Below are 15,391 nucleotides of genomic sequence, written 5' to 3'. Positions count from 1 at the left end.
TCCTGTTAGCAAAGGAAGCTTATATAAACATTTGGTTTGTTTGTTTGGAGCTTTCCCAATATGCACACTAGACATCGAAGAAGAGTGTGGTGTGCATACCGCCTTATGAATGCATTTAAACCTTATCTAATTAGTAAATCACATCCACTTTTCATTCCACTTTTACAAACTGACTTACATGGCACATATGGCACAAAAATGTGGTGTAAATATGTCACACAGGAGATAAGACATTATTTTGGAGTGAAATGCATACATTGAGAAATGTTGGCATGGTGTCACATACCATTCAGGTAAACAGTTTAACATGGTGTCCAACAAAATTGTTTTATTGTGTTTATACCAAAATCACTAAAGATTGGCTAGCCCTGTCTAAACATAAATTCAGATGATACTCTGCCAATGTACACGGCACGAGCTGCTGAGCACAGAGCTCAGTGTTTGGCTGCAGCTGTGATGTGTACTGTAGTCACCACTGCGGCCAGTGCAATGAGACCAGAGAAGTAGCGGAGAGCAACCACTGGACCCGAGTAGGGTGAGCACCATCTGATTTTATTATTTTTACACCACACTAGCCAGTAGAGGGGAGAAACCAGAGTGTAGAAAACCACTTTAAGTGGTTTATGAGACCATCCCTTTGTCTAGGGCAGAGAAGGGGTTAATATTTTCATCCCCTTTGGTCCAGCAAGCCACATCCAGCCCTTTGGCTGTTACTGTCCTGCTGATTGACCAGGATAGCTAAAGGGCCGAAAACAATTGCATACCACACGTGAGTTGGGGGAGCCCAGTGCCAAAAAGCCCCACCCAGTATAGCAATTTCAATGGCCTCTGAATCCTCAGGATGTAGATACCATTGAACAAAATGATGGAACAGGGAGCCATGAGTTCCATCTTCCACCATTCAGCCTGTGCACCTGCATGGAGCCTCAGTACGCACACATCAAAGACTAGAGATATGGGCTATTGAGCCGTAGTATTTTTTTCTGTCAATACTTGGGGACATCATGCTGTGTGGGGGCCATCATACCATTTGTTGATCTGTGGAAGCATTATACTGTGTTTGGTGGTTGTGGGTACATCATACTGTTTGGCGAACTGAGGGGGCTTCATAGTTTGATGCCCTCCAAACACTGTGTGGGGAGAGCTGTTAATCTTGTTACAAAGGCTGAATAACAGGAGCAGTATGATTTACTGTTTTTTATAAACTACATATAAATTAATAAAATAATTGGTTTTGATTAGCTGCTTCCATTAGGTCTTATGATAACATGTATTCTTATCGCAACATGTATTAACAGTAGAAGTTACTCAATATACCAAATTTTGCTCACTATTAAGTGATAAAATTAATATAAAATAACCATAATATGTTAATATAAATATTGAGTAGAATTAAAGAGGTATTCCAATCTCCAAGATCCTATCGCAATATGTAGTAGGTGTAGTAATAATAATAATAATAATAATAATAATAATATTAGCAAATACCTCCCATTAGAAATGTAGTATAGTATTTTTGATTTGCTATGTCTCTTTCCTTATGTGCAGGCATTGCAGGACCTTAGGTATCCATGGTTACATCCACTGACATACTGACATAGTGACAGTTAGCTAGCTGCTAGTGGTCATAACCGTGGATACCTAAGGTCCTGTATTGCCTGCACATGAGTTAACTGGCATAGCGAATCAAAAATACTATACTACATTTCTAATTGGAGGTATTTGCTAATATTATTATTATTATTATTACTACATCTACTACATATTGGGATAGGATCTTGGAGATGGGAATACTCCTTTAACTAAAGCGTGTTGGTTCAGCCCTCTAAAACAGTCACTGTCTCTCGAGTGGACCCTAAGGAAAATTAATTCCCCACTCATGAGCTAAGGCAATTAAGGGATACTGTCCTCATCCTTGGTGGTTTTGAGCAATTACAGTAGGTGCAGCCTCCCTGGTGATCTAGGTCATATAAAAGGTTAAAGAAGGATTTCCATTAAAAAAAGTTATGGCGTATCCACAGGATATGCTATACATGCTTCACAGATGTGGGTCCCACTCCTGGGACCCTCACTTATCAGAAGACGTGATAATTGAATGTTCTTTGACTCAGAGTTATGTTTTCCCCTAGAAATCGCTGGAGAGGTGACCATCTGCAAGGGGCAGACTTTCGCTATGGATAAACCAGTATGTCCTCCCAAGCAGTGAATTCAGCCAGCACATAGTTATTATCACAGGCAGGTGATTCACGCTGTGTAATAAATCTAATTTAAGCCCTGCTTAATCTGTATTTTCACCACCTATTATTTTGTTACTCTCCCAGAAATGTGTATCACAATTTTGAGACATTGTGTTGCACATCTAGTAACATCCCTTTCCCCAATGAGCCTTTTCAATGAGGCTATGGCCCCAAGTTGTAAACTTCATAAAAACTGTCACATTATAAATATGGTGCAAGTCTTGAAAGACAGTTTTTTGACGGAAATTGTAACAGAATTCTGGCACATGTAGCTTGATGAATATTCCCCACTGTCTATAGTTAAATTTAGGGAGAGAAGAGTTAAAGGGACAAAAAAAAAACATATGAAGTTTAATCACCGTTTGTAAAACAGGCTGTAAGAGATCATAATATGTGGAGAGGTGTAGTATTCCAATGAACTCCAAGCAAGTGCAGCAAGTTTGACCTTGGTTTTTGCAATACAACTTTCTGTGATGGGGAAGATGTTCATGTCATCTAACAACTGAAATTATTAACATGTGTCAGTGACGTTATACATTCAGCCCTGGATCTTTTGAGAATTTTTTTTTTTCCACACTTTTCTGGTATCCATGTAAAATACTGATTTTTAGAGCAGATAAAAGAGGATTCACAAAGTTGTTGTATATAGGGAGATACTTCACATGTGTACCTAAGATTTGTTTCCTTAGATTTAAACTTTCCTGTCACACCTAAAATTGTCATATACTGTATATATAAGGCAAAGTGACGTGTTCCTCACAATCAAGCAGCCTGTAGTTTTCACTCCCCAAAAGACACTTCTAGGGGAGTTTTGCAGTCTCTCCGATCGGTCCGAAAACCCAGAATACTGCTCAATCCTCAAACTCAGCAGTTCTGAGAGAAATTACACATTTACAGAAATAGCGAAGGAGGGGGCATGGTGTACTTTCAACCATCTTATTTTGAAACCTGTTCATATACCCTGGAAATACAGTATTACATGGTACCATTGAAATCAATGGGCTGTCAATTGTATTGTACAGATGTATTGGTTCCATCAGAGAATCATTCTTTATATTTAACCTCTCCGCTCTCACCGATAGGTAAAGGTCTAAAATTAGGCTTCCTGTCGATTAATTTAGGATGCATGAATACAATATTTGAAAATCAGTTTCTTAAACTGTCAAATTACTGTTCTTGCTACTGACCAACATGAACACAGATCTGTAACAAAATGAAGTACTACATAGTTAAAGTGTAACATCAGGTAAAAACTGGCATTTAGCCAGAATCCATGACCTCTAAATGTCTCTAAAGTTTCACTTATTTTAATATTACCATTCCACCTGCTGTCCTCTTGTAGCCATTATGGCTACCTATGATAGATTTGACATCTGAGTTATGGCACTATATATCATAAACCTGAGCCTGGTGAAGTCGTGGTACATTGGGTCTCTCCAAGTGCCCATCGACAGACAGCTGGCTTTAAAGTGCATCAGTACATCAGTGTTGTGGCATGGTTACTGCCGCTGCTCACTGAGCAGTGACTAAAGCCGCACATCTATGACTGAAAGCCTACAGGACGGTCCAGTCCGATGGGCGTCATTAGTCTTGATCCACCGCCTCCTCTCTTCTTACAATCGCCATTCTCCTTGCTTCGTTTTGATGACATGTCCTATGTCACCCACCCAGTGTCCTCCATCGTGCTCCTGCGCAGGTGTGCTCTCTCTGCCCTGCCTAGGGAAAAGCAAAGTACAGTAGTGCGCATGCGCCGGCACGCTTTGACCTTTCCCCGCGCATGCGCATTACAATATTTCAGCAAAAAAGTAGTAATAAGTATTCTTTTTATGTGACTTCTCAAGTGAATTGAATTAAACATGCCTTAGCAATAACGAGGAAGAATAGTTTCCTTCTTTTTAATAAATGTAATTTATTTAGATCACAAAAGGGTTTTTACTTTACTGCTGGCCAATATCTAGAAAGCCTAATTAGTTTGTATAGGATGAATATATGATTCTCAGCAATTTTTTATGCTGTTGTTTTCTATATCGGATTTTCTATACACAGTGTTTGTCTCTTTTTGAGATGATAGAAACTGCAAAGATTAGAATTTGGCAAATTGCTCAAATTTTAAAGGGAAATTTGATCTGCAGTGAAGTTATTCTCTGCAGAAAAAAAAAATACTTGCCTCACCTGTCCCCCTGTCCCTGCAGCCGGGACATCACTTGAGCAATGCTCTTCATAACGTTGTGATATCACAATGTGCACGACGACATGGCGCACAGTGACATCTGAGGTTTAGTCAAGCAGCAAGCCATTGCCTGGAGTGAAGAGGCCAAAGAGAATGCGTGCAACCTGAGAATGAGAAAAGGGCCATAGGACCAGAAGACGGGGGCGACGGAACAGGTGATCAGTGAGGGGAATGTTATTATTTTTTTAACAGTTTGTTTGGCCCTCTACAGATCAGCAAGGGGAATTTTTTCAGCAAATTGATTTTTGTAATATTCAAGGAGAATTGAATTCTACTCAAATAAATTCTCTCATCTCTAATATCTATGATTAATACCAAAAATCAAAAAAACCTTGGTCAGTAGAATATGATACCATAAAGGTTTCCAGGCCAATATGCTGTAAATAAATCACTGTTTTGTCCGATGCTTTCATCAGATAAATGGACATCCAGTGTATTAGAGCAGATGTGTAGACAAAGCCAAATTCTCTCCGGAGGGAGGATGTGTGGGATGTTGCTAGAACTGTTGTCATGGAAGTGCATGATATTTCCATAACAGATTTTTCCCACGTTTGTATATAGCCAAGTTACTTTTTCCTGCTTCAAAATCAGTCTACATAAAGAAATAAGAAAGGAACTGAAATTGACATATAAATTATACCAGCTCCAGGTCTGTCCTGGTTACATATCCATATCTAAGTATACAGCCTATATATCGAATTAATAGAGATAAGTTAGATTTTAAATATAAGTGGATCTTGGGAAAGCAAACAGATTTATAATAGCTCACAACACAAGATAAGAGATGATTATGTTACTGATGGGGCTTCTTGTAGAAATCTGAACATCGGGTGACGCATATATATATATATATATTGTATATAATACAACCCCTGGCAAAAATTATGGAATCACTGGGCTCGGAGGATGTTCATTCAGTTGTTTAATGTTGTTGAAAAAAAGCAGATCACAGACATGGCACAAAACTAAAGTCATTTCAAATGGCAACTTTAGGGCTTTAAGAAACACTAAAAGAAATCAAGATTAAAAATGTGGTACTCAGTAAGGGAAATTTTTTTCAGACCAAGCAGAGGGAAAAAATTATGGAACCACTCAATTCTGAGGAAAAAATTATGGAATCATGAAAAACAATCACACAAAAGAACACTCCAATCCATCACTAGTATTTTGTTGCACCACCTCTGGCTTTAATAACAGCTTACAGTCTCTGAGGATTGGACTTAATAAGTGACAAACAGTACTCTTCATCAATCTGGCTCCAACTTTCTCTGATTGCTGTTGCCAGACCAGCTTTGCAGGTTGGAGTCTTGTCATGGACCATTTTCTTCATCTTCCACCAAAGATTTTCATTTGGATTGAGATCCAGACTATTTGCAGGCCATGACATTGACCTTATGTGTCTTCTTTCAAGGAATGTTTTCACCGTTTTTGCACTATGGCAGGATGCATTATCATCTTGAAAAATGATGTCATCATCCCCAAACATCCTTTCAATTGATGGGATAAGAAAACTGTCCAAAATATCAATGTAAACTTGGGCATTTATTGAAGATGTAATCACAGCCATCTCCCCAGTGCCTTTACCTGACATGCAGCCTCATATCATCAATGACTGTGGAAATTTGCATGTTCTCTTCATGCAGTCATCTTTATAAATTTCATTGGAACAGCACCAACAAATGTTCCAGCATCATCACCTTGCCCAATGCAGATTCGCGATTCATCACTGAATATGACTTTCATCCAGTCATCCACAGTCCACGATAGCTTTTCCTTAGCCCATTGTAACCTTGTTTTTTTCTGTTTAGGTGTTAATGATGGCTTATGGTTAGCTTTTCTGTATGTAAATCCCATTTCCTTTAGGTGGTTTCTTACAGTTCGGTCACAGACATTGACTCCAGTTTCCTCCCATTCATTCCTCATTTGTTTTGCTGTGCATTTCCTGTTTTGGAGACATATTGCTTTAAGTTTCCCGTCTTGACGCTTTGATGTCTTCCTTTGTCTACCAGTATGTTTGCCTTTAACAACCTTCCCATGTTGTTTGTATTTGGTCCAGATTTTAGACACAGCTGACTGTGAACAACCAACATCTTTTGCAACATTGCATGATGATTTACCTTCTTTTAAGAGTTTGATAATCCTCTCCTTTGTTTCAATTGACATCTCTCATGTTGGAGCCATGATTCATGTCAGTCCACTTGGTGCAACAGCTCTCCAAGGTGTGATCACTCCTTTTTAGATGCAGACTAACGAGCAGATCTAATTTGATGCAGGTGTTAGTTTTGGAAATGAAAATTTACAGGGTGATTCCATAAATTTTTCCTCAGAATTGAGTGATTCCATAATTTTTTCCCTCTGCTTGGTCTGCAAAAAATTACCCTTACTGAGTACCACATTTTTAATCTTGATTTCTTTTAGTGTTTCTTAAAGCCCTAAAGTTGCCATTTGAAATTACTTTAGTTTTGTGCCATGTCTGTGATCTGCTTTTTTTCAACAACATTAAACAACTGAATGAACATCCTCCGAGCCATGTGATTCCATAATTTTTGCCAGGGGTTGTATATATTATGATGTATTTGACTATTAGTATCTTATTCCGACAAACACTGTGGATCCCTTTTATTTACCTAATATACTGATAGATGCGAAGCCCAGCACACTCCAAAGGAACCTATTACTATAATATAATGATTAACTATATTATGCAATCTGCACCAGTGACCATATTCCTTCACATCTCCTCCAGTCTCTCTCCCCAGGTAAATCTCTCTACTAACAGGTAAATCTAATGGCCCCTACCCCTTTCTGATTCTTCTAGATCTCTCTGCAGCATTCGACAATGTGAATCACCAGCTCCTCCTCACTATGCTCCGCTCTATAGGCCTGAAAGAAACTGCTCTCTTTTGGTTCTCCTCTTACCTCTCTGACTGCTCCTTCACTATATCATTTGCATGCTCTTCTTCCTCTCCTCTTCCTTTTACTGCCCGCAGTCCTCAAGGCTCAGTCATAGCCCCCCCTATATGCTCCCTATTGGACAAACCATCAGCAGATTTGCTTTTCAGTACCATCTATATTCTGATGACACCCAATTATACACATGTTCTCCTGACATCACCCCAACTTTAATACATAATACCAGGAATGTCTAAAACAAAGGAGGAATACGGAGTCTTATTGGTCTAAAAATATGTTAATATTTATTTATACATTCAATACAAAAAAGGGGGTTTATCATAGGTAGAGCAACAAATGGGGAAATAAAGATTTAAACTGACAAGCAAACAATGAGTGGCAATATAGTGTCACAACCCTCCCTAAGTAAATATACATGATAAAGTATCCACACGTGTATATGTACGTGGGGTTTGGCAACCAATAGCGCTATCTTGCACTTTAGCATCTACCCTCTCCTCCCTAATCTTGTTGCACCTGTTATAGCAGAAGATGAAGTCCCTCACGTTCAAAGACCCCATCTATGCTGTATAAGTCTGACAGTTACCTTAGGTCAAAAACAACAACAACTAAATGTTCCTTCCTTGTATCAATAGAAACTAAGATGTCCTTGCTAGTCATCAGAATGTGTCTGATTAAATGTATCAACACAAGCATAGGCATCACGAGAACAGAAACCAGTTTTTGTTTGCACAGCTAAATTGTATGATCGGACCATATATGGTAAATCCGTTTCTGCCTCCAGGGTGTATATAAACCCTATGCTTTGTAATAAAGTTGGAGTCTTTTGACGCATACTACCTGTCTTGTGTCTTATTCTCTCCGGGCCTGTATACTAGAGGATAGAAGAACCAGAAAGCAGTGACGACAAGCTGGCGCCCGAACAGGGACCTGCGTTAATCTGCCCAGGGGTGCTCGACCGGTCCGAGACGTGGGACGAGCGAAGCTCTCTGTTGGTGATATATACAGCGCTGAGGTAAGAATAACTGTTATATTCTACTTAAATTATATCACTACATAGAAGAGACTCCCTCACCCCCGAGCGGTCGGCTCCCAGGTAATTCACAGATTGTTGTCTGGCTCAGGTCCCTTTGAACCAGTAGAATCCCCTCAGATAAATTGTCAGTCCTGCCTTCTATCCTTTGGAAAAACTTAAGAATGACAGCATGGATCCGATGATTGTGTTGTGGGTGTGTCTCGGGATCGGTGTTTTTGGTCTATTTTTCTGGTTGGCGTATAAGTCCTGGAGGGCAAGTAGTGGCGTGGTTCAGCAATCTTTGTGGCCCATTGTCTAAGTGATTGAGGAGTCTACTCTGAGTGAGGAGAACCGAAAGAATGGGGAACTAAAATGCCAAAGAAGGCGTTACAGCCAAAGACTTAGTAGTACGCAGAGAAGGGAAACAGGCACTGATTGGAATTGACAAAATATTGTGTAAGGCGGAAATGAATGAAAATGGAGAGATAAACGGAGAGAAATGGAAATCCTTCTTTAACTCCTATCATGGATGGCTGAAAGATAAGGGTCTGTTGGAGACAGTGGATGTATGGATGAATGCATGCGCTCATTTTGAAGGAAGAATTGAAGAATTAGGAAACGGATGTTACAGACTCACAAAAACCGGAGTGACAGATTTTCCTCTCTATCTGCCCCCGACGTCACCCCCACCCCAGTACCAGAATTCCCAGGAACCCAATTGCAGGGTTTGCCCCAGATGTGGACAGCAGAATCCCTTGACTGTAGATATCTGTGTGGCATGCGGAGGACCAAGACCCCACCCAACTAGACTATTCCCAATGAGGACGGTCGTTGTGCCAGAAGCACCGGGTGCAGCAGCAGCAGCAGCAGTAGGGGACGCAGTTGTTCCAGGTCAAGAAGCCCGTACAATGTTAATGTATAGACCATGGAGTCCTGTTCACAACAGCATTGGTAAAAGCATGTAAAGACAGGCAGGGAGAAAGGCAGGTTACACGAGAAGACCGAGTTCAGGGTAAGGAAGAGGACCCCAAAAATTACTTTTGGGGTCTAAGGAGGACTTGGTCGGAAATGGGGTTCATTCCTGAAAATAAGACTAGTGAGAGGGTATTAGCAAGTGCTTTCATGAACGGACTAAAGAAAGAGATTGCAGAAAAGGTAAAAGCAAGTAGACCAGAGTGGAGATCAGTGAAGGCAGAGGACTTGGCCAGGATAGCTCAGGAGGCACAGCATGACATAATACAGGCAAAAAGAGCTGCCAGAATACATATAGTAGAGACGACCCCCAGTAACAACAGAGGCAGAGGACGGACTGCAGGAGGGGGACAGAGACTATGTTACGGATGCAGAAAGCCAGGACATTTTAGAAAGGACTGTAGGACCAACCCGTATCCAGATGCTCAGAGTACGAGTCCTCCAGCCAACCAAACAACACCCCCATAGGATGAGGGTAGCTTGCACATGAACCCCCTCATCTCCTTACCCCCAACTCCCAGTTGTATAGTGCAGGTGAACCTACCAGGGGGACATGAAATCGATTTCCAAGTAGATACAGGGGCCGACAATTCAGTAATTACGCGAGGTGATTGGCCATACACTGACACTGATTTTTCACATCATGTCATTGCCACCCCGTCTGTCCTGCTCCCTGTCACTAATAAAATTCCCCTGCAAATTCAAGGAGCTACTGTACATAGCCAGCTCATGGTATCGCCCCGAGGCCAATGTAACCTTTTGGGAAACGATGTATTGTCTCAATTACAAGCACATATCGAATATCATCCTGATGGCACCGTCACCATGACCCCAGGTTTAAAACCAAGCACCCTTTGCAAAATTATGTCACTAGATATTGCCAGCATAGAAGAGACAAACGATTTTCCCCTGATATTGGAGCAGGCTGTACCCTACGACTTTTGGGCCTCAGATAACACAGATGTTGGTAGGTTAAGAGTTCAACCAGTAATGGTGAATCTAAAACCAGGAGCCATCTTGCCTCAACAGAAGCAGTATCCCCTTAGCTCGGCTCAGGAGAATGCCATAGCCCAGCAAGTCCAAAAATTACTACACAGGGGAGTCCTAGTCAAAACCCAGTCCCCTTGCAACACTCCCCTGTTCCCAGTAAAGAAAAAGAGCGTGCCAGGACAACCAGCCGCATATAGAATGGTCCATGACCTCACATTGGTTAACAAAGCCACAGAACTTCTAACACCAGTTGTGCCCAACCCGCATACTCTTCTGTCACATATACCTTCTAACTCTCTTTGTTTTTCAGTGGTCGATTTGGCAAATGCATTTTTCAGTGTACCATTACATCCTGACTGCCAGTACCTGTTTGCTTTCACGTTCCAGGGCAGTCAATATACATGGACAGTGTTGCCACAGGGTGCCCAGAATTCACCCACAATGTACACTGCAAGTCTGCAGGAAATACTGGAGGGATGGTCTGAACCACATATCGTTGTTCTGCAATATGTCGATGACCTGCTCATTTGGGCCCCCTCCACGAAACAATGTCATAACGCAACTATATCACTTATGCAAGGCATTGAAAGATAAGCTTCAGTTTTGTAAATCTTCAGTCACCTTTTTGGGACATTGCATTACACCAGGAGCCCGCCATTTGACAAATGCATGTAAACTAGCAGTACAGGCACTCACTGTCCCCATTAATGTTACAGCCCTCAGAACTTTTCTTGGACTTGTTTCCTATTGCAGACAGTGGATTCATGCCATCTCTGTTTTAATGCAGCCCCTCTATGACTGTCTTACCCCATAAAGAATGCTGATGCGGTCCAGCAGTTAATTGATGCGCTACAATTACCCAAACAAGTAGCTGTCATAAAGGTAAGAGCACATACCGACCAGGTAAGCAGAGGTAATGCGATGGCAGATGCAGCAGCAAAAACAGCAGCCTGCAAGCTGCTACAAGGGTCAACAGTACGTCAGTTAAGTGCCCCTAAAAACCCCTTTGTGTCGGAGGACATCTTATCCCAAATGCAGGCTCAAGCTCTGAAGGAGGAGGTTGATAAGTGGTTGAAGGAAGGTGCATGCCTGAATGAAGCAAATGGGGTATGGGGGAAAGGGACACGACGATGCCTTCCAAGGGCACTGTACCCAGCGGCTGCCCAGATGCTACATGGGACTGTACACCAATCTAAAACGGCTGTGATGAATGTGAAGCAGAAATATTGGGTGGCACCAGGATTCTCCACCTGTATTGAACGACTGATAAAAGGGTGCATGATTTGTGCTACACATAATCAGGGTAGAGTAGTTATAACACCACCCAAAGACACCCCCCAGCCCCTCTATCCATTCCAAAGACTGCAAATTGATTATATTCAGCTGCCGAAGTCAGGATCATGGGAATATGTGTTGGTCTGTATTGATTTGTTCTCAAGATGGCCAGAGGCTTTCCCGATTGCCAAAGCCACGGCTGCGGCAACCGCAAAGAAACTGCTTGCGGAGGTGGTCTGCAGGTATGGGGTACCAGAGGTATTTGAGAGTGACAGAGGTACACACTTCACGGGTGAAATAATGAATGAAGTCATGTCAGCTCTAGGAATTCAACAAGCATTCCATACCCCATATCACCCACAAAGTAGTGGTAAAGTGGAAAGACTGAATGGGACATTGAAATTAAAAATTCAGAAAGCCATGGCTGAGACAGAAAAACCATGGCCGGATTGTTTACCGCTTGCTCTGTTTTCAGTAAGATACATGCCCAATAAAAAGACTGGACTCTCTCCATATGAGATATTGTTTGGCAACGTACCCAGCCTAGGGTGTTTCTATCTGCAAGCATTAGAATTGAACAACCATGTGCTAAGTTCCTACGTGAGGGCTTTACATAAAAAGATCAAGCAAATACATAATAATGTTTTCAGTTCTCTTCCAGATCCAGATCAAGACTCTAGCAGCCATACGCTGCAACCTGGAGACTGGGTGGTTAGAAAAAGACACGTGAGGAAAAGCCTAGATCCACGGTTTGACGGACCCTTTCAAGTTCTGCTGACCACAAGCACAGCCGTTAAGCTAGAGGGAAAAGAGGCCTGGATCCACGTGTCCCATTGCAAAAAGATACTAGGAGACCCAGCGGACAAAGAATGAAGACATTGCTTATACTTACCTGCATCCTTGCGACCACAGGTGCATGGACTACGTTAGGCACCACAGATGGAGATGACAATAGATTCATTAAACACCATCTTGCTCTAATCGATGGACTAAAGGAGCAAAACCAGACTATTGCTAATTGTTGGATATGTACACATGCCCCTGTGACGTCCACTAGCATACCCTTTCTCGCTGTCCCAGTCTCATGGGAAGAGATAAACATTTGGGTGAACTGCTCAGATACTTTGGCCAATAATTCTATTTTTCAGGTTTTGCTAATGTGTCTTGCGGTTTATTTGGTTTTTAAGCTTTTTCTAATGTGTATTCAGCGTTGTACTAAAAGAAAAAGAAAAAAAATAATAGAGACTCATATTGATAAATGAAGGAACAAAAGGACGGAATGTTATAGCAGAAGATGACGTCCCTCACGTTCAAAGACCCCATCTATGCTGTATAAGTCTGACGGTTACCTTAGGTCAAAAACAACAACAACTAAATGTTCCTTCCTTGTATCAATAGAAACTAACGTGTCCTTGCTAGTCATCAGAATGTGTCTGATTAAATGTATCAACACAAGCATAGGCATCACGAGAACAGAAACCAGTTTTTGTTTGCACAGCTAAATTGTATGATCGGACCATATATGGTAAATCCGTTTCTGCCTCCAGGGTGTATATAAACCCTATGCTTTGTAATAAAGTTGGAGTCTTTTGACGCATACTACCTGTCTTGTGTCTTATTCTCTCCGGGCCAGTATACTAGAGGATAGAAGAACCAGAAAGCAGTGACGACACACCCGACCTCCAACTAGCGGTAAGGAAGCCTTGTCTAATTTTACTAATATACTTTTGTTGTGCTTGACTTTTGTTCCATGACTATTTACTTAAGGCTTGGTTGCCAAACTCCATTTTTAGACCAATAAGACTCTGTGTTCCTCCTTTTTTTTCAATGTTTCCATATGAGTTGTTGCTTACTAGCATCCTGTGCCCTTACCTTTCTTCCAGGGCAGGTTTGCTAATCTTTTGTTTATGCTGTGTGGGCCTTTTGTTTTTCTTAATACCAGGAATGGTCTGTCTGCTGTCTCTAACATCATGTCCTCTCTCTATCTGAAACTGAATCTCTCCATAACTGAACTTCTTGTGTTTCCTCTCTCTATTAACCTACCTATACCCGATATAGCCAATTCCTTGGGTTGTTCAACCATAACTACCAAACAGCTTGCTCGCTGTCTTGGGGTCATAATTAACACAGAACGTTCTTTTATTCCCTATATCCAAATGCTCACTTGCTCATATCACCTGCATCTTAAAAACATCTCCAGAAGCCTACCTTTTCTCACATGTGAAACTGCAAAAACTTAATGTCGCTCTTATTCATTATCGTCTGAAGTACTGCAACGCTCTACTGATTGGTCTTCTTTTAATCAAATTTTCTCCTCTCCAATCCGTCCTGAATGCAGCTGCCAGGCTCGTATTTCTCTTCAGCCACTACACCAATGTCTCCACCTTATGCAAATAATTGTACTGGTTACCAATCCACTACAGAATACAATATAAACTTATCACTCTCACCCAAAAAGTTCTCCACAGTTCTGCACCACCATACACCTCCCTCATCTCTGTCGATCACCCTACTCATGCTCTCTGTTCTGCAGTGATCTAAGACTAAAATAATCCAAGCCTTCCACTTCTGTCTCAAAGACTTCTCTCTTCCTGCACCAGATTTCTGGAATGCACCAACCCGGACTATCTGATTAATACCTAACCTCCCACATTTTTAAGCGTGCTTTAAAAACACATCTCTTTAGACAAGCCTATTACCTCCGTTCCCTAATCTAGCTCTTCCCTATTGCTCCTTTCTAATTTTTCCTCAGAACCTGGTCTTTCCTATAAATCTGTTTCCACATCCTCCATGCACCCAATAACACAGGGCGACCATACTTAGACAACTAATGGCTGATGACTGGCTTATGCAACTTTATATGAAAACCCCTATTTATTAAAATGAACCATAAATGACAAGAATATTCTACCTATTGTGTCCCATCCCCACCATATCCTTATAGATTGTAAGCCTGCGAGAAGTGGCCCTCATTCTTCCTGTAACTGTTGAACTATGTGTTACTTTGTCCCCACTCAACTGTAAAGTGCTGTGGAATACGTTGGTGCTATATAAATAAAATTCATATTATTATTATTATTATTAATGCACCTACATGTTTACTGATACGATCAGTTCCTTCAATCTTACTGCCATGAGTGTGCTTGGAATAGGTAATTTAGAAAAGGATCACTTATCATAAATAAATATTACTAAGTGCAAAGGTAATTTTAAAGAGAATCACTTACATAAAATTAATTAATATTACCAGATTTGAAGTGATCTTTTCTAAATGAACTATTCCAAGCACTGTTATGATACTGGCGTTGCACTGCTGGAAACCCGTGGCCAAGGGAGCACAAGCAGGAACAGCAAGCGGTAGTAGAAGTTCTTGAGAGTTAGCAAAGGAGTTGTAGGAAACAATCTGTAGATAGGTGAGAACAGGTCTGGGTAAGACAGTCCAGGAGCTGGAGACTGGAACTAGGCTAAACAGCTAGACACAATACTCAAGCAATGATTGTGAGATCCATGTGGCTTTATGTAGGCCCAAACAGGAAACAAGATGGATTCCACAGGTTCAGAATCTGCCATCTTAGTAAAGTAAATGGCAATTGCAGAACACAACAGCAGTCTCCAGTGGTAAGGACTGGAATTGCAGCACAATTATTAAGGTGAACAATAGCAGCCACTAGTGGTCATTCTACAACAGGAATCCTGACAAGCGCACTGATACGATCCTGCTGGAGTTAATTAACTCACAGATTCAAGTCCACCATGCTC

General features: G+C 41.3%; 1 long non-coding RNA gene across 2 annotated transcripts; it reads left to right on the top strand.

Moving 5' to 3' along the window:
- Positions 1-415: 415 nt before the first annotated feature.
- Positions 416-13,217, top strand: LOC141165098 (uncharacterized). Of its 2 annotated transcripts, none has more exons than XR_012251056.1 (4): positions 416-535; positions 8,259-8,395; positions 11,145-11,239; positions 12,283-13,217. It is a non-coding gene; the product is annotated as an uncharacterized lncRNA (long non-coding RNA). The 2 variants fall into 2 exon arrangements; XR_012251055.1 differs by having other exon boundaries at positions 12,294-13,214.
- Positions 13,218-15,391: the final 2,174 nt, after the last annotated feature.

Source organism: Phyllobates terribilis, unplaced genomic scaffold (assembly GCF_046119375.1).
Source record: "Phyllobates terribilis strain yellow unplaced genomic scaffold, ASM4611937v1 Scaffold_11__3_contigs__length_659146591, whole genome shotgun sequence".
NCBI classification, from domain to species: Eukaryota; Metazoa; Chordata; class Amphibia; order Anura; family Dendrobatidae; genus Phyllobates; species Phyllobates terribilis.
Note: the sequence above shows the minus strand (reverse complement) of the source record. Positions and strands in the feature narration are given on the sequence as shown.